Consider the following 19,290-nt stretch of genomic DNA (forward strand, 5'->3'; position numbering starts at 1 on the left):
CATGAATTCCAGCATGTTTTCATCACCCTAAAAAACACCCTCATGCCCTAATTCCCCATTCCCCATTACCCCAGTTTCTGGCTACTGCTTTCTATCTCTATGTGTTTACTATACTGTACATTTCATTTAGTGGCATCATATAATATATGGTCTTTTGTGTCTGGCTGCTTTCTCTTAAGCATAATGTTTAACCATAAAAAAAGTTAGCATAATGTTTTCAAGATTCATCCATCTTATAGCGTGTGTCAATACTTCGTTCCTTTTTACGGCTAAATAATATCCCATTAATTGGATCTATCAAATTTTGTTTATTCATCCATTGATGGACATTTGCATTGTTTCCACTTTTTTGTTATTATGAATTATGCTGCTATGGACAGTACTGTATGTCCTGCATGGACATTACAGAAACTTTTCTGTGTGGCCGTATGATGACTCAATGTTTGACATCTTGAGGAGCTACCAATTGGTTTTTTGAGTGGTTGCATCACTCTGTATTCCCACCAGCAATGTATAAGAGTTCCAATTTATCCATGTCCTGGCCAACACTAGTTATTGTCCATCTTTTTTATAATTGCCATCCTCATTGGTATGAAGAGATACCTCATTGTGATTTGATTTATATTTCCCTAATGACTAATGATATTGAGCTTTTTTTTTTTTTATGTGCTTATTTGCCATTTATATATCTTCCTTAGAGGAATGTCTACAAATCCTTTTCCCATTTAAAAACTGATTATTTTTCTTTTTATTGTTGCATTTTAAGAGTATGTATTCTGGATGTTAGAACCATATCAGATATATGATTTGCAAATATTTTCTTCAATTCTGTTGGTTTGTATTTTCACTTTCTTGTTAGTATATTTTGAAGCATAAAAGTTTTTAATTTTGGTGATGTTCATGTCCAATTTATTTTTTCTTTTGTTGGTTGTGTTTTTGGTGTCATATCTAAAAGAATCCATTACTCAATCCAAGATCACAAAAATTAAGGTCTGTATTTTTTCTAAGAGTTTTATGGCTTTAGGTTTTACATTTGGGTTTTTGATCCATTTTGAATTAATTTTTGTATATGATGTGAGTTAGGGATCCAATTTCATTCTTTGCATGTGGACATGTAGTTGTCCCAGCACCATTTGTTGAAAAGACTCCTCTTTTCCTCTTGAATTGTCTTAGTGCCCTTGTTGAAATAGATTAGCCATAGATGTAGTGACTCCCAATTCTATTCCATTGAACAATATGTTCATGCTTATTCTAGTACCACAACTATAATCCCAGAATGAAAAGGTGAATTGCATAGTAGAAATATCTATTCTCAAATTACTTCATAACTCAAAAGACTTGTGGGCAATTCAGTTCTGGGTTTTCTTTCACATCTCTTTGGAAAAAAAAGTCTCTGCCTCAACCCCATCTAAAATAACTAAATTGTATGCATAAACCTAAATTTAAATACTCACCTGCAGGGCTCTTTTATAGAATTCTACTTATGTTGATGATGTGGGCTTTGGCAATCTCTTTTTCACTGTATTCTATGAAATAGCTTAAAAAGTAAATTATGAATTGAAGCATTCAATTATTAGAATGCATAATACTAGTCTAATTTAAAAGTTAGTCTTCAATTTCATGCAAAAGCCTTCAAATTATTAATTTTAGAAAAAATATGTATTTGTTATATCTTGTAGACTTAGACAAAGGATTTAAAATTCCTCTACTTTAAATGCAAGGATTCCCATAATGAAAAATCTCTTGACTCTAGGGCCATGGCATCTCGGAATTCAATTTATCGTCTTTGTGTTTTGGTTACTGACACTCTTAATTTTACAAATGTTTTAAAAATATTATCTAGATAAGGAGATATGGTAGCATGATGAAGCTCTCATGAAGGGGAAAAGTGGTTCTCTTGGAAATGCCATAGACAGTTGTATTTGATTCTTTAGCTCATAAGAAAATATTTTTTCTCTAAGTAAACAGTCACAAACTCTTTACTGGTTTTGCCAAAGGGAAGCCTGTGGCACAATGTTTCTATTGAAGTCACTTGCTGAATTATACCCTCTGTCAACTGAAAGGATTTTTGATCTTTGTGATTATTTAGACAGTGCTAAATTTTTGAAAATTTTCTGTTTCCTATGTCTTATTGGTCATGCTTGGGAACTGTTTTGTGAGAGGCAACCCAGGATAAGAGAAGCAACACTTGGCTAAAAGTTGATATACCCCAGTGGCTTCCTGTGAGTCTCAGTTTTGCATATTCAGAAATACAGGTTTATCAGCTTACCAAGAGGTAAACAGGTATGAAAAACCTGGGTTTTCATAACCAAATGTAAAAGGAGTTGGTTTTCAAACCACAAAACTCAATGACTGTTCATTGAGGGCTCCTTCTCACCAAAGAATAAGAATCAGTTTTATACAATAGTTGTTCTCCTTTCTGATGGGTATTTCTCAGGAGATGAAACAGCAGATTAGAAATATCTGGTGAATATGTACCTGGAATATGAGAGAGAGAGAAAGATATACAGTTAGGGAATTTTAAAATAAAACATTTAATTATTATTTCAAGAATATTACTATTTCAATAATTGGGACTATTCTTACTGTATGAAGTTGAGTAGTACTGAGAAGTTCTGCTTCTGTCAAACTCATGATCAGCATCACACACCTCTTTGTGGTTGTTGTAGCCTCCTTTTTCATTTTGCCATTGTTTCAGGTTGACGTTGCAGTATCCAGTTTGCTAAATGTGTTCAATAGAGGTAGCTAAAGTGCCTAACCTGAATTTAATCATGAGAGAACACCAGACAACCTGACGTTTAGGGACATTCTACAGGCATTCTACTGGCCTGTGCTCCTCAGAAATGTCAACATCATGATAATAAATAAGAGAGATACAGAGAGAAAGAGATACCCAGGAATTGTTATAGATTAAAGAAGACCAAAGGACATGACAACTAAATGCAAATCATGGTCCTGGATTTTTTTTATTTTTATTTTTATTTTTTTAACAAAGGAACTCATGGGAACAACTAGTGAAATCTGAAGGTCTATACTTGGGACTGGGACCTCATTCTAATAGTGTATCCATGTCAAGATCCTAACTTTAGGCCAGGCACGGTGGCTCACACCTATAATCCCAGCACTTTGGGAGGCTGAGGCAGGTGGATCACTTGAGGTCAGGAGTTCAAGACCAACCCCATCTCTACTAAAAATACAAAAACATTAGGTAGGCATGGTGGTGCACACCTGGAATCCCAGCTACTTGGGAGGATGAGACAGAAGAATCACTTGAACCCGGGAGTTGGAGTTTGCAGTGAGCCAAGATCATGCCATTGCACTCCAGCTTGGGCAACAAAGCAAGACTTTGTCTCAAAAAAAAAAAAAAAAAAAAAAAAAAAGATCCTTACTTCGATAATTGTACTGTGGTTATGTAAAATAATACATTAATTTAGAAAACCCACTGAAGTATTCAGAGGATATCATGTCTGCAATTTACTCTCAAACAGATCATGAAAAAAGCACCCAAATATATAAAGCAAATACTATGAGACTTAAAGGGAGAGATAGATTGCAATACAGTAATAATAGGGGATTTCAACACCCAACTTTCAGTGATGGACACATTATCAGACAAAAACAATCAACAAAGAAACATCAGGCTTAAACTACACCAAAGACCAAATGAACCTAACAGACATTTGTAGAACATGTCATCCGACAGCTACAGATTACACATTCTTCTTATCAATACATGGAGCTTTCTCCAGGATAGTTCGTATGTTTGTCCATAAAACAAATCTGAACAAATTTCTAAGAATTGAAATTATATCAAGTATCTTTTCTGACTACAATGAAATAAAACTAGAAGTCAAAAACAGGAAGAACTTTGAAAACTCTACAAATACATGAAAATGAACGTGCTCCTGAATAACCAATGAGTCAACGAAGAAGTTAAAAAGGAAATTAAAAAACTTTTTGAGACAAATGAAAATGGAATCACAATATACCAGAGCCTATAGAAAACAGCAAAAGCAGTTCTGAGTGTATTTATAATATAAACACCTTCATCAAAAAAAATGAAAGATCTCAAACAAACAATCTAACCTTGCATTTCAAGGAATTAGAAAAACAAGAACAAACTAAACATAAAATTAGTAGAAGGAAAAAGGTAACAAAGATTAGATCAGAAATAAACAAGATAGAGATTAAAAAACACAATACAAAGGATCATTGAAATAAAGTTGCTTTTTTGAAAAGATAAACAAAATCAACAAACCTTTATCTAGACTAGGAAAAAAAAGAGGAGACTCAAATAAATAAAATCAGAGATGAAAAAGGAGATATTACAACTGATACCACAGAAATACAAAAGGATCATGAGACTTATAAACAACTATAAAGCAAAAATGGGAAAATCTAAAAGAAATGGATAAATTCCTGGACACATACAACCTATCAAGATTGAATCATGAAGAAACAGAAAATCTGAATGGACCAATAGATCTAAACATTTCTATTTCTTCCTGAATACATTTGAAGAATAATGATTGAATCATTGAATCTACCAAGATTGGACCATGAAGATCCAATAGCACGTTGGTCTCGTTATTAGACCAGCAAGTAACAAGATTGAATCAGTAATAAAAAGTCTCTTATCAAAAAGTCTCCCTCAAAGCCCAGGACCTGATGCCTTCACTGCTGAATTCTACCAAATACTTAAGAAACTAATACCATGCTGGGTATGGTGGCTCACGCCTGTAATCCCAGAACTTTGGGAGGCTGAGGCCGGCGGATCACTTGAGATCAGGAGTTCGAGACCAGCCTGACCAACATGGTGAAACCGTGTCTCTACTAAAAATACAAAAACTTAGCTGGGCATGGTGATGGGTGCCTTTAATCCCAGCTACTCGAGAGACTGAGGCAGGAGAATCGCTTGAACCCGGGAGGCAAAGGTTGCAATGAATCGAGATCATGCCGTTGCACTCCTGCCTGGGAGACAGAGTGAAACTCCTGCTAAAAAAAAAAAAAGAAAAGAAAAGAAACAGAAACTAATACCAATCTTTTCAAACTGTTCCAAAAATTGAAGAGGTTGGAATTCTCCCAAACTTACTTTGTGAGAACAACATTACCTGACACCAAAACCAGAAAAGGACAGATACAAATAAAGGAAACTACAAGCCAATCTCCCTGATGAACATAGATGCAGAAATCCTCAACAAAATATTAGCTAACCAAATCCAACAGTTCATTAAAAAGATCAGAACAGATCAGGAAAAAAAGATCGTACATATTGAGAAAGAAAGACAAAAGAGTAAAGACAGCGTTTAGGGAATTTGGTTGAATTCTTTGTACTATTCTTACAACTTTTAAGCCTGAAATTTTGTCAAAATTAACACATTGTAAATGAATGGAAGATTTTTAAAGTTTCAAAATTGTTTAAAAATATTTAACTATACAGTACATGAGAGTTATTCTGTAATTTAAAAAAAATAGAAACAGTATGGGCCCGTGGTTTAGAGAGAAGTCTAGAAAAGGAAGCCTGGGTTTGATTCCTTGCTCTGTCACTAGCTGTGTGATCATGAGTAAGTTACTTTAACTTCTAAGTTTCCTTACCTGTAAAAGAGGGATAATAATACTGAAACCTACCTCATAAGGTTGTTATGAAATTTAAATGAGTAAATATTTGAAAACGACTTTCAACAGTGTCTAACATAAAGTGTTGTATAAAGTGTTTGTTAAAGTTTTTGTTTTTGTTTTTGTTTTTGTTTTTTTTACAAATAACTGATTTGGATTTTTATTAGTCTTTTCTTTGGCCAACTTGGGATTCTTAAAGTTTCCCTTGATAAACTCTTGTGCTAATTTTTTGGTCTGCTTCATATTAGGAACCTGTAAACTGTTTTCTTTTCTTTTCTTTTTTTTTTTTTTTTTTTTTTTGAGACGGAGTCTTGGTTTGTTGCCGAGGCTGGAGTGCAGTGGCACGATCTTGGCTCACTGCAACCTCCGCCTCCCAGGTTCAAGTGATTCTCCTGCCTCAACCTCCTGAGTAGCTGGGATTACAGGCATGCCCTACCATACCTGGCTAATTTTTGGGGGTTTCGTCATGTTGGCCAGGCTGCTCTCAAACTCCTGACCTCAGGTGATCAGCCCGCCTTGGCTCCCAAAGTGCTGGGATTACAGGCATGAGTCACCATGCCTGGCTGACTGCAATGGTTTTTCATAAAAAATATTTAATATAGTTCTTTTATTTTCACTTATCAATTTTCAATTATCCAACATATTTATGATTGACTAAGTCAAATGCTACAGTAAGTTTAAAGATGGATAATGTTTCTAACCTCAAGGAGTACACAAATTAGAAGGGGGAATTAAGCACAGAAATGGTTATAATGTGAGATTTGGAGAAGTAAAAAGTGGGAGAGGGCTTACAAGAACGAAAGATTACATCTAGATAGTGAGAGCAGGAAAGGTTTCATAGAGGATGAGGATAAAGTTGAAGGAGGAATAAGATTTTAGTAGGTGAGATAGATGGGCAGGTGTTCCAAGTAGCAGGATGAACAAAAAAGCAAGACAGAGCAGGTGGTACCTTGGGCTACTTATTTGAAGTTTAAACAAATTTAAAGTTAAAATGTAAACCATTGTAAGCCGTCGTTTCCTTATCCATAAAACAGACATAACATAGTGCTTGTCTTACAGAGTAGATGAGAGAAAAATGATGCCTGTGTCGTATTTAGCACAGGGTCTAACAGTAAATGTGCATTATACATGCTATCTATCATGCTGTATTATTTTTGGTACACATTTGTTGGAATTTAGGTTATGGCAGGGAAACAGGTACATGGAATGTATTGGATTAATACTGAGTGGTGTGAATGGGGGTGAGAAAGAGAGGACAAAGTTAAAGTTGAGAGACATTGCAAAGGTCGAATCCATGCGACTGACCACAGATAAGAAATAAAAGAAGAGGAAACTTGGGCTGCTAGATGAGTAATCATGACCTGAAAGAGCCACAGGGAAAATAAACCAACTTTTTCTATACCCCATAAATTCCGGGCACTGGGCGAGTACTTGATTCCTGTGATTTCATATTTTAAAATCATCCTTTTGGTGGAATCATACTGTAAATACACAGGGCACTTGCTATTTACACTATTCTAAGGTGAATCATTCCATAATTCTACAAAAATTTTTTTTTCAAATATGGGTTTTATATCAAGTTTGCTTAAAATCTAGATCAGCACCTATATCTATAAATCCCAAAGATAATGTTTCTGTGTTTTCAGAATTATAATGATGCAACAACTATTTATTGAATGAACAGTACGCTGAGTACCAACATTTTACTAGGAACAATTGTCTTCATGAGTTAGTTGCCTTTAATTCAAGGTAGCGAGGAGGGAGCCATTTCTGGGGCATTTGGTCTATACCCCCCATACCTGAAATTTTACTGGAATTGTAGAAACGGAGAACAGTGTTTTCATCTTTTTTTTTTTTTCCTCTGAGATGAGGTCTCGCTCTGTCACCTAGGCTGGAGTGCAGTGGCACAATCTTGTCTCACTGCAACCCCCATTTCCCTGGGCTCAAGGGATCCTCCCACCTCAGCCTCCGGCGTAGCTGGGACTACAAGCATGCAACACCACACCCGGCTAACTTTTTGCATTTTTGGTAAAGAAGGGGTTTCACCATGTTGTCCAGGATGGTTTCATCCTTATGTCATGCCCTCTATGCCACTGCCGGGAACACCTGGAGACCACCAGGAAGTGTGTGATGCTGCCTGGTGACTTTTCCTGAATAACTCATCTTTACGTTAATGCAAGAGGCTTAGATTCTTTACTTTAATCAAAATTGTACCTTGTGATTGAAGTAGGATTTTTTTTTTCTTTCATTTATTTTAAACAGAACTATTCATCTTTAACTTTGTTTTAGAGACAGGGGCTTTTTCTGTTGCCCAGGCTGGAGTGCAGTGGTATGGTCATAGCTCACTGTAACCTCAAACTCCTGGGCTCAAGCCAACATTTTGCCTCAGCCTCCCAAGTAGCTAAGACTACAGGCACATGCCACCAAACCCAGCTAATTTTATTATTATTATTATTTAGTACAGACAGGGTCTTGCTGTGTTGTCCAGGTTGGTCTTGAACCCCTGGCCTCAAGCAATCTTCCCACCTTGGCTTCCCAAAACCCTGGATTATAAGTGTGAGTCACCATGTCTGGCCTGAGTTTAAAAATTTTAAATGGTATATTTGTCTAACATTTTAGAGGTGAAAAAACATAAATCCACATGTTATTTTCTAATAGGCCTATTAATTAGGTAGGGCAAATATTATTAATTTTATAGAGGAGGAGATAAAGGAGCACTTACCCTGAATCACGCAATATTTAGTACTCTTCCTCCTCCGTCTGCCTACCTTGTTGAGTTCATTCCGTACTGTTTTCTTCTCCCCTGTGTCTCTGAGTTCCTCAGTGGATTGTTTGACCAGCCTATTCCCTACCCACAGTCCCTGGCAGTCACAGCTGAGGAGTCAAGTCTTCCTTGGGCACCTACTTACTTTATTATTTTGAAGCAAATGGCAAGAGGATATTTGTATCTATTCTAAAATTTTTAATGTTGATTTTTAATAGATGAGTTCAGAAAGATAGGCGAGACTGCCAATTTATCAGCATTTTTACTGTATAGATTGAATAGCAAAGAACTGTTGCCTCAAGTTGCTTCTGTAAACACATCATGGAAAATTGAAGACCATGGCTCCCTTGCTAATAGCACTGCAGTCAGGAGATGGAAAATGTGATACAACTTAGGCAGTTTACTGAGATAACCATAAGGTCTTTCAGCAGAAGTTTCCCCAGTATACCAAAGAAAGTTAAAGTTCTTCTCCTTCTCACCCCTCTACCCCTCAACCATTTCTAGCTAGATCCAAGATTCTATTGGTCTGGACCCAGATGAAATCATTGATACTGTTTGCAAATAACACTCTTCTACTAAGAGATCTGCAGTGAATTAAAATTTTAGCTCTGCATTATTAAAGCTATAAAAATGGTTTGAAAGTATTTCCATATACAAAAGAGAGGTTCATGAAGGAAAAAAACAAAAAAAAATTAAATTTTCGTTAGAACCCACCAGGCAGAATATTGGTGCATTATTTTGCCCCATTTAAGAGATAATTATCTGAATAATTTCACAAGATTTTCCAACTAAGTGATACAACTTTAAAAAATAATAAAAAAGAAATATGCTAATATACCTTAATACTGATTGCCTTTTTTTTTTTTTTTTTTTTTTTTTTTTTTTTTTTTTTTTTGAGATAAGGTATTGCTCTGTCTGTCACCCAGGCTGGAGTGCAGTGGCATAATCACAGCTGACTGCAGCTGCAACCTCAACTTCCCCGGCCTCAAGTGATCCTCCTGCCTCAGCCTCTCAGGTAGCTAGGACTACAGGTACGCACCACCACACCCAGCTAATTTTTGGATTTTTTCTAAAGATGGGGTCTTCCTATGTTGCCCCAGCTGGTCTTCAAGTCCTGATCTCAAGCTATCCTCCCGCCTCAGCCTCTCAAAGTGCTGGAATTACAGTTGTGAGCTACCATGCCCAGTTGAATGCTAGTTTCTGTGATGCTGCTTTTGGCTTGTTAAACATAACTGACCTTAGTCCTCCAGTTTTGTATGAGAAGAATACTTTTGGTGAGTAGAAAACGTTTTAAGCTTGAGGCTGGTTGGAAGGGTTCGATTTACTTTTACTTATAAATCAGTTGTAAAATATGACTTGCATTTGTTTTGAGAATTAATTTCATAGTTCTCCTCTTGCTCTTAGTAACATCTGTGTAGTGTTGTCTTTTAACTTATTTCTTGGTGCCACCATCTTCTATTTATTGGGGTGACTTCTGTAACTCACTTGATTAAAAAAAAAAAAATTCCAAACTTTTTTTTTTCTTTTTTTTGAGATGGAGTTTTGCTCTTGTCGCCCAGACTGGAGTGCAATGGTGCGATCTTGGCTCACTGCAACCTCTACTTTCTGGGTTCAAGCGATTCTCCTGCCTCAGCCTCTCGAGTAGCTGGGATTGCAGGCGCCTGTCACCACGCCTGGCTAATTTTGTATTTTTAGTAGAGACGGAGCTTCACCATGTTGGCCAGGCTGGTCTCGAACTCCAGACCTTGGGTGATCCACCAGCCTCAGTCTCCCAAAGTGCTGGGATTACAGGCGTGAACCACTGTACCTGGCTATTTAAAAAAAAAAAAAAATTCTAACTGGATTTTTTGTTTTTAACAATTCTGTCACCATACTTCTGAAATACAGAAACGAAGAAGAATTCAGGTCATGCACAATCATGCTAATGGCAATCCTGTGAGTTGCCTATGCTGTTGGGATGAAGCTGGAAGAATATTATCTGAAAGCCTTGGATTCATGATATTTGGAAGGTCTATAGATCAGTGTGGTCCATTGTGGCTTGCCTGTTAAGACAGGCGAATCCTATTTGCACAGATGTTCTTGCTTTTCTCTCTTCCTCTCCAGGAAGAAAATAAAATATATATGCCCATTAATCTGCACGGATGAGCCCCATTGATAGAGCATATTCTTGGGAAAAGTACATTTGCAATTCAGTTGTGTATAATATACAAAAAAGGGGACAAAATGCCCAGTCCATTTTACTTTTAGCAATTATAAAGACTCAAGTGCTAATGAAGCTATAGGACTCATTTATCTTGGGTTATCTTAAAATTAAGAAAAGATAATGTATGTTTCTAAAATTAATCCAGTGGGCTTAGTTTGGCTTTAAAAACTGAACATAAATATTATGGCCTCAGATGAGATAATCACAAAGATTTAGATGACACTGTATTCTTCTCCCTTATTTTTGTTAGTGGTCATTCTGCATAAAAGCTGTGTTTGATATATACCATTGGAATAAAATGTTCAGAGTCCATTCAATATTTTAAATATTTATATGCTCCTTTGAAGTAGTTTCAAGTGGAGAGGGAAAAAAAGGCAGAGCTAAGTAACCGTGGAAACAGCCATTTTATGTAAAATGTTAAAAACTACACAAGCAGGCTTGAAAACAGTTTTAAAACCAATAGTGGTACTTATATAGACAATTTTTTAGCCTAGAATGAGTTAATATTCCTTTCTGAGTTCGTTTTCCTTATCACCTGTCTCTCATTATCTCTCTTTTTAGAAGTCAAATGCTAGTATGATGACTGAAGTGAGGAAAAGATATTGGAGCTGAAGAGATTTACATGAGTAGAACCGTTCCTAATACTACTTTAAACAGAAGAATAAACATTGAATGAAAGGGCAGTGAGGTACACCAGTTGCAGTCTGTTCTAACTGGATAGTCACAAAAACAATAGAGGAAAGAACACTCAGTTTGGTGTTGGGAGAAGAAAAGCCAGTACCTGATAGTTTTAGCAGGTACATAAAATATTACCAAGTAGAAAGCAGCATCGTCTAATGAAATGAGACTTCCCATACGCTCTGTAGAAGCATTTCCTAGATTGTTTTTTCAAATTCAAAAATTTCAAGTGCACTTCCAAAAGTTTGTTGAAAGTGGCGTGGTGCAGCTTGGCGTGAATTCACAGCTGTTTAACATCTCAACGCTTTCAGAGAACTCGGCTTCTAATTGGTTCCAAAGCCAATTTAAGTTGTCTTATCACGCAACGGGAACTCAAAATGCTGATTGGACTAAGATGCGTCGCTTACAACGTCTATAAATCATGATAGCGATTGTTCTTGGAGGGATTCTGTACAGAGCAATTTACTGACTGTTAAAAATTTAAACATCACGTTCTCAAGTGGAAACTCGCAATTATTTGAGGAGAGAAGAAGGGAGAAAAAGAGCGTTCGGAACTTAGAAGAGTACGTTAAAAGGCACCAGGAAACATTCACACAAAGGGAAAGATTTTCGTTTAAGTATTTATAGGAATGGAACATGTTTGCCTGCAGTGTTTCTGTGCTAAAAATTTTCAGGAGTTAGTTATAGATCATTCCTTTTTCTTCTTTAACTTCTCTTTCCTCAAATCGGGTTTTAATTATCCTTCGAGATGTGTGTTTTAAGTGGTATGTCTTCGATGTGGGTGTGTAAGCTAATTCCAGGGAGGAGGGCAAATTTAGCAATAAACTACAACGCACTGGAACTAAGGAATGTTCCTGTACCTTTTTTCCCCTGATGTTTCTTTCCAGTAACAAAATGTTAGTGTGAAATCATTGTACTGTATTTAGTACAAAACAAATAGGGATTTCATTTATGCCTTTAATAATACCTGAAAATAAAAATAAAGCAGGCAAATAAATACAATGCAGATGACCTTGGAAATACTACACAAGTAAATCACGAGAGATTAGCCAGCGAAGCACTGGACAAATTGTTTGAAACAAAGGGAAAGTTTCTCAGCTCACAAGATGAAAGCTTTGATTTCCTCATAAAACTGTTAAGAAATAATTATTTTCCTGAAATACAACGTTCCAAATGGGAATTGGCGAGGGGAAGCAACAGTATTTTAACACATTTTGCAATCTGCAGTGCTGTTTGATTTTGTTGTATAATTTTTCGATATGCTTAAAAGGTGGAAAATAGAATTAAGAGGGTTGGAAACATGAAATTAAACATTTTGGTTCTGATAGTACCAATCAGAAAGCAGAAAGGAACAGCCGCACACTGCCTTTATTATTCTTCATAAAGGCTGTGGCAGAAGAGACAGACAGCATGGGAGTCTCTGTGGCGCAATCGGTTAGCGCGTTCGGCTGTTAACCGAAAGGTTGGTGGTTCGAGCCCACCCAGGGACGCGCCCTCGTTTTACGAGCTGGTCGCGGGAAGTTTTGTAGAAATCGAGTTCAGGCCTCCGGGCTAAGCTGGGGTGGATTTCCAGGGACCAAGCGGAGAAACCACCGACCCTTACACTGCGCGGCCAGCCGGCGAGCCCTTCGGTTTCGTCCCGTGCTGAGCTACCTCTACCCCGCTGTCCTCCCCCGGCTGCAGGTGAGCGCGGCCAGCCCTTCCCCGGGGTCGTCGCAGGGATCTAGGCCTCGCCAGGGTCCCGGAGCGGGGACGCGCAGAGGCCGCGCGGGCCCGTTTGCCGCGCGCGACCGCCTCTCCAGTTGTGCGCGTTCCCGGAGGCCCGAGCGTACACAGGGAACGCGGCCCGGGCTGGTCTTGCTGGGCTTCGGGACGCCTGAAATGTCACGGGGCCACCGCAATGCTTGCATTTCAACAGTGTCAAGTTCGAGCTGCAAACTGAAAACTCTCACATTTTGTTGAAGCATGGCCGCCCTTTTGTCTGTTCCCTGTCAGCGTAAACATCTCCGTCTGCGACTTAAACATTAATTGTTCCTGGTATTAATGCCTACAGAAATAATTTTTGTTGCAGTAAATCTTTCGTGTGGACAATATTGTAAGAATATATATTATATTCACTTTTTCTACTAAAACGCTTGAATTTATTAGAGAATAGAATAAGCCTGCAACACTTCCCATCGATGCAGAAAAGGAGAAAAACCTCTTTTAAAATAGTATGATTGTTAAACCTAAAAAAAAGGATGAGAAAGATTAAAAGTGAAGCTGCTACATAATTCGCTTCAACTTTCTACTTTCAACGTCCCCTACTTTTATTTCCCCAAATGCAAAGCCCTCTCAAAATAGTTTCCTTTTATTTTATTACTTTGAGAAATAATCCTAGTTTCATCATAACAATTATTGTCTTGGTTTGGACTACAGAAAGTTGAAAGAGAATTTTGAAGAAAAGTGTAAGAACTAGTATAAATGATTCCTGTGGATATATTGTTTTATATTCTTCGTTATATTTCAGTTCAGTTGACATATTAATAAAGGCTAATTTTATTGAGCGCTTTCATGGAGAAAGGTATGTAATCTTCATAAGCCTTCCAGGTCCTATTACTGCCATTGTACAGATGAGGCAACTGAGGCACAGTGCGACTGAGTAATCAGCTGAGTAATTTGCTTGAAGTCACAGTGAGTTTGGAACCTGGGTAGTCAGGCCCATGCCCAAGCTCCTCCCTGCTGTACTGCCTGCTTGGAAGTTCCTTCCTCTAAAATACAGCTACCTAATTAGTTAATTTAAAACCAAAATGATACTTGAATTGGTTTTTATGAAGTTTCGTTAATATTTTGCTCCAAATCTCGTAAAGGGAGTAAAATAAAAAGCAACACAACATTTATGGCGTGCTAAAGGGTATTGTTAAATTATGCATTCATTGGGCTGGTCAATTTTATTCAAATGAAGGCTGTGTGTGAACATGAAGTCTTCCTGGGGAATGTGTCTTAGGGAAACAATTTGTTAGCATTTAGGTACAGAAGGCAAGATGAGAGAGAGAGACAGGCAAAACCTGGAAGGAGATAGATTCAGGCCATGGAGTCTAGAAACTAAGGATTCTTTGACCCCAAGCTGATGTTTGGGAATTGGGACATCCACGGAGACCCCTGTTTCGGGACACTTTTGTGAGATAGTACCAGAATTTGTACTTGACTAGGGGCCTAGGTGGCAGTTTAAAATTCGATCTTCAATTTCTAAGTACATTCTATTTCATCCTATTTTGGGTATTAATATGATTAAGAGACCAGAAAATGAAGGAGAATTAAATGGGAATGGAGGTGCCCCGCTGAGTGCAAAACTCCCCTCTAATGTAAGCAGAAGCAGTTGCTGTTATTATGTGGACAAGTGCTTAGGCCATTTCCTTGGCTCTTGTAGGCAGGTAAGATAGGTAGGCCCCAGCGTGGGTGGCTGACACCGGTAGTCTCAGTACTTTTTTGAGGCCAAGGCAGGAGGATTACTTGAGCCCAGGAGTTAGAGACCAGACTGGGCAACAGAATGAGATTCCATGTCTACACAAAATAAAACATTAACCCAGCCTGGTGATCACTTCATTGCACTCCAGCATGGGTCACAGAGCAAGACCCTATCTCAAGAAACAAAAAAAGGTAGGTGGGCAACAATTTGGAAGAATTGCATAAATATTTATAATTGCATTGGCTTTATAAAATTTCAGTGTGTCATGGTTGTAGATGTTGCAATAAATGCTATTTCTGAGGAGCATCTTTCTGTCCTTAATTTCTTGGCTCTGTAATACCAGCCAAACCCAGATATATGTCAAGATCATTTAAAGCTTTAATTAAAGGCTGAATAGCATTTAAAACGCTATATTGTATATTTGAGTATGTAAATATGTTCCTAATATTGCTAATAGAGTTGTACACTTAAACTGCATATACAAAATCAGAGGGAAATTCACTGAAGTAACATAATAAAAGGTGAACCAATTGCTATGATTTAAATATAAAAACTCATTAGACAGTGTACTATTCATCTAATTTAGGAAAGGACAAAACAGATGATAGATAAAAATTAAAGATCTGTCACAAAAATCATAGAAATCATTCATTTAAAGTATTTTTATAATGCAAGTGTTTCTTTAGAACATAATGCAGGCTAGGAGGAAGCCACATGGTTTAACATGTCTCTGCTTTCATTTCTAACACTTATGTCTGATGTCATGCAATGCAAAGTTTAGGAAAAAAAGCCTGAAGAAACCGAACTGCTCCGTTTCTGCATGCATAATACATGATAATGAATAATGCAAATATGAACTTTTATTTCTCTGAATTTTGATGGACACAGGGCCTAAAATGTTCTTCAATTTATAGCTACAATTGAAAACAGCAATGAATTGAGGGTAGAATAAGCTATAATACATTTAACCAGAAAATAGTTAAAGCACTTGAAACATTTTAAATAAGTAAGAATGTTAATTTTATCAACTGTATTATTTCATTTTAAGTCCTCGGTGTTGATCCCTTTTGGTAATGTCAGTGTATTCTGTGTTTTTACATGTTGAAAATAAGCTTTGAGCTTACAGGAATAGGGTGAGAATAAACTATGTTTATAGATCACACCAAATACTTAAATCTTAAGTTATTTTTAAAACCTACATTTTTAAGAAAAATCTCAATATTTTAATTGTCTGAAATACGAATGAAAAGGAAACTTTTTGATTAAGCATAAATAAATATAGAAATGTACAAGAATTATTGAGTATAACTGAATACATTTTTATAAAGTTAACACATCTTTGTAAACAGCTCTCAACATCCCAGAACTCCGCTTTATGTTTTTTTTTACCAGTCACCAAAATATAAGTTTTACACTATAAACATACAGATTATTAGGTTAAAATGTGAATTTTTAAGTTTTCATTGAACAGTATTGAAAAATAAATTTACGACTAAATCCTGTGTCTTAGTCTGCTCTGCTCAGCCTACAATAAAAAAACACCACAGACTGGGTGGGTTAAACAACAGATAAAATTTATTTCTCACAGTTCTAAAGGCTGAAAAGTCTGAGATCAAAGTGCCAGCAAGGTAGGTTTTATTCTGCTGACTCTTCTCTTGGCCTGTGGGAAGCTGCCATCTTGCTGTGTGCTCATGTGACCCCTTTTTTGTGCATGTACCTAGGAGAGGAATTTCTAGCTCTCTGATATTCTACTCATAAGGACACTAATCCAATCATGAGAGCCACAGCCTCATCACCTTATGTAACACTAATTACTTCTCCAAAGCCCCATCTCCAGCTTCTGTCACATTGGGAATTAGGGCTTCAGAATATATGTTTTGGGGGGGACAGAAACATTCAATCCTTAACACCGTATCAGAGGAATACTTACAGATGAAGATTAGAAAAAATAATAGAAATTAGAAATCAATTTTCCATGCCTACTCACTTATGACCTAACCATCTATGATAGACTTGGTAAGAAAAAAATTGTGGTATTAAGGCGAATATGAGAAATTTGCTATTTACTTGAAGGGTTTAATTTTGTCTATAAACAAATAAAAAGTGCTCTTATCCCTTTCCATCAAAGATACAAAACAAAAACATCCTTTTAGAAATGATTATGGCATTTAAATTAATTCAATTTTATTTTTGGAAATAAAGTGTAAATTTTAAAACCAAGATGAGACTTGATCTTCAGAGTTACTGTAAGATAAGATAACTCAATAATTTCCCAGATAATATAACCAAAAATCTTAAGAATTTTAACCTAGAGTTCTATATTGGAGGAAAAAAATTAGTTGTCCTGTCATTTTGAAACTATAAAAAAAAGAGGAAAATCTAGAGCTATATGAAAAAAGCTATATTTAAAGTTGTGGAAAGTCCAAAAATACCACTGAGGAAACGCATTCAAGAAAGGATCAGTGTACAAGAATCTCAAGAAAAGTTTTACTTTGTTTAAACAAAATTATTCATTGTTATTATTAAAGTGGTATATGCCTAAGGTTATAATAATAAATATCTATAAAAATTTCAGTATAATTATGTTTATTGCAACTTTACTTAAAATAGTGAGAAATTATAAACAAGAGAAAATATCAAACACTAATGGAAATAGTGAAATAAATTGTGGTATATTCTTTAGACATGAGAATACATAAAAAGCATTTATACAGATGTTTAGTGTTCTTCAGAAATAATGCCTTTGTGCAATGTTAAAATGTGGCATTAGGCACAAAACACTGGATACAAAACTGTCCAAAAAGTATAATCCCTATTTTGCAATAAGACTGAATTACTTACATAGGTGATCTATAATTATTTCTTGATAGTCAGTTAAATACATCAAAATGAGAGGATCTGATTTTTTTTTTCTTTTTTATGCTTTACCTCCCAAGTTGTCTACAACAAATATATATTACTTTAATTTGTTAACTTTTTTCTAATATAAAAATACCTGAACTCATACTCTATATGCAATTTTGAATGCTGTTTTTCTATCTTAAAATTTATGTATTTGTTTGAGTTCCCCAAAGAAACAGGAACAGTATATATTTCCTGTAAGGAATTGGCTCATGTGATTAGAAAGGCTGAGAAGTCCAAGATCTACAGCTGGCAAACTGAAGACCCAGGAGAGCCAATGGTTTAGTTCTAGTTTGAATCTGAGCTGATTGGACAAGGCCTGTCCACATTGGGGAGGGCAATCTGTTTACTCAATCTACCAGTTCACGTGGTAAACTCATCCAGAAACACCTTCACAGACACACCCAGGAACAGTGTTTTACCAAATACCTGGGCACCCTGTGGTTCAGTTAAGCTGATACATAAAATTAACCATCACAAATTATATTGATGAAGACCAGAGAGCCCAGAAATAAATCCCTAAATATACAATAAAACAACTTTCAACAAAAGTGTTGGGATTTTTCAATAGGGAAAGGATATTCTTTTCAACAAATGGTGTAGGAAAACTGAACATCCCATGCAAAAGAATGAAGTTGGACCATTATTTTATACCATATGCAAAAATTAACTCAAAATGGATTACAGACCTCAATATAAGACCTACAACTCTAAAACTCTTAAAAGAAAACATAGGGGGAAGGCTTCATGGCATTGGATTTGACAATGATTTATGTATTTGTTTGAGTAGATATGACACCAAAAGCACAAGCAATAAAAGAAAACGTGGATAATAGACTACATCAAACTTTAAAATTTCTGTGCATGAAAGGATCCTGTCAAAAGAGTGGAAAGGTAATTCTCAAGATGAGAGAAAATATTCACAAACTATGTATCTGATAAAGATTCAACAACCAATAAAAAACTAAACAGCCAAAAAATGGCCAAAGGGTTCATGGCAGCTGACATTTCACATAAGATTTATGTATTTGTTTGACTAGATATGGCACCAATAAGCACATGCAATAAATGCTCAACATCGATAATAGCGCTAGGGAAATGCAAACTCTAAAACTACAGTGCATGAACCGATCCTGTCACATACATTAGGATAGGTTGTTATCCAGATGAGAGAAACATAATCACATAACTAGGTGTCTGGTGACGATGTGGGGAAATTGGAACCTTTGTGCCCTGTTGATGGGAACTTAAAATTACATGGCTATCATGGGAAAGCAGCAGGCGATTCCTCAAAAAATTGAAAATAGAATTATCACATGATTCAGTAATTCCACTTTTGAGCATATACCCAAAGAAATTGAAGACAGAATCTTGAAGAGCTATTTGTACACTCATGTTCATAGCAGTGTTATTCACAATACCCACAAAGTAGAAGCAACCCAGGTGCCCATAGAAACTTGGTAAATGATGAATGAATAAACAAAATGTGATAAACACACACACACACAATGGAACATTATTCAGCCTTAATAGGAGGGAAATTCTGACACATGCTACAACATGGAGGAAACTCGAAGATGTTATGCTTAAGTGAAATATATCACTCACAAAAGACAAACTGATGATTTGTATGAATTGTATAATTCTACTTGTATCAGGTACATAGACTAGTTAAATTCG

The 19,290-nt window shown here is 36.3% G+C and overlaps 1 long non-coding RNA gene and 1 other non-coding gene across 2 annotated transcripts; both read left to right on the forward strand.

Annotated features, from left to right (window-relative positions):
- The first annotated feature begins 9,359 nt into the window (after positions 1 to 9,359).
- Positions 9,360 to 12,106, forward strand: LOC108587524. Its single transcript, XR_001906210.3, has 2 exons — positions 9,360 to 9,411; positions 11,145 to 12,106. It is a non-coding gene; the product is annotated as an uncharacterized LOC108587524 (long non-coding RNA).
- Positions 12,107 to 12,677: 571 nt separating this feature from the next.
- Positions 12,678 to 12,751, forward strand: TRNAN-GUU. The gene has a single exon. It is a non-coding gene; the product is annotated as a tRNA-Asn (tRNA).
- The last annotated feature ends 6,539 nt before the right edge of the window (positions 12,752 to 19,290 follow it).

This window comes from Papio anubis, chromosome 11 (assembly GCF_008728515.1).
Source record: "Papio anubis isolate 15944 chromosome 11, Panubis1.0, whole genome shotgun sequence".
NCBI classification, from domain to species: Eukaryota; Metazoa; Chordata; class Mammalia; order Primates; family Cercopithecidae; genus Papio; species Papio anubis.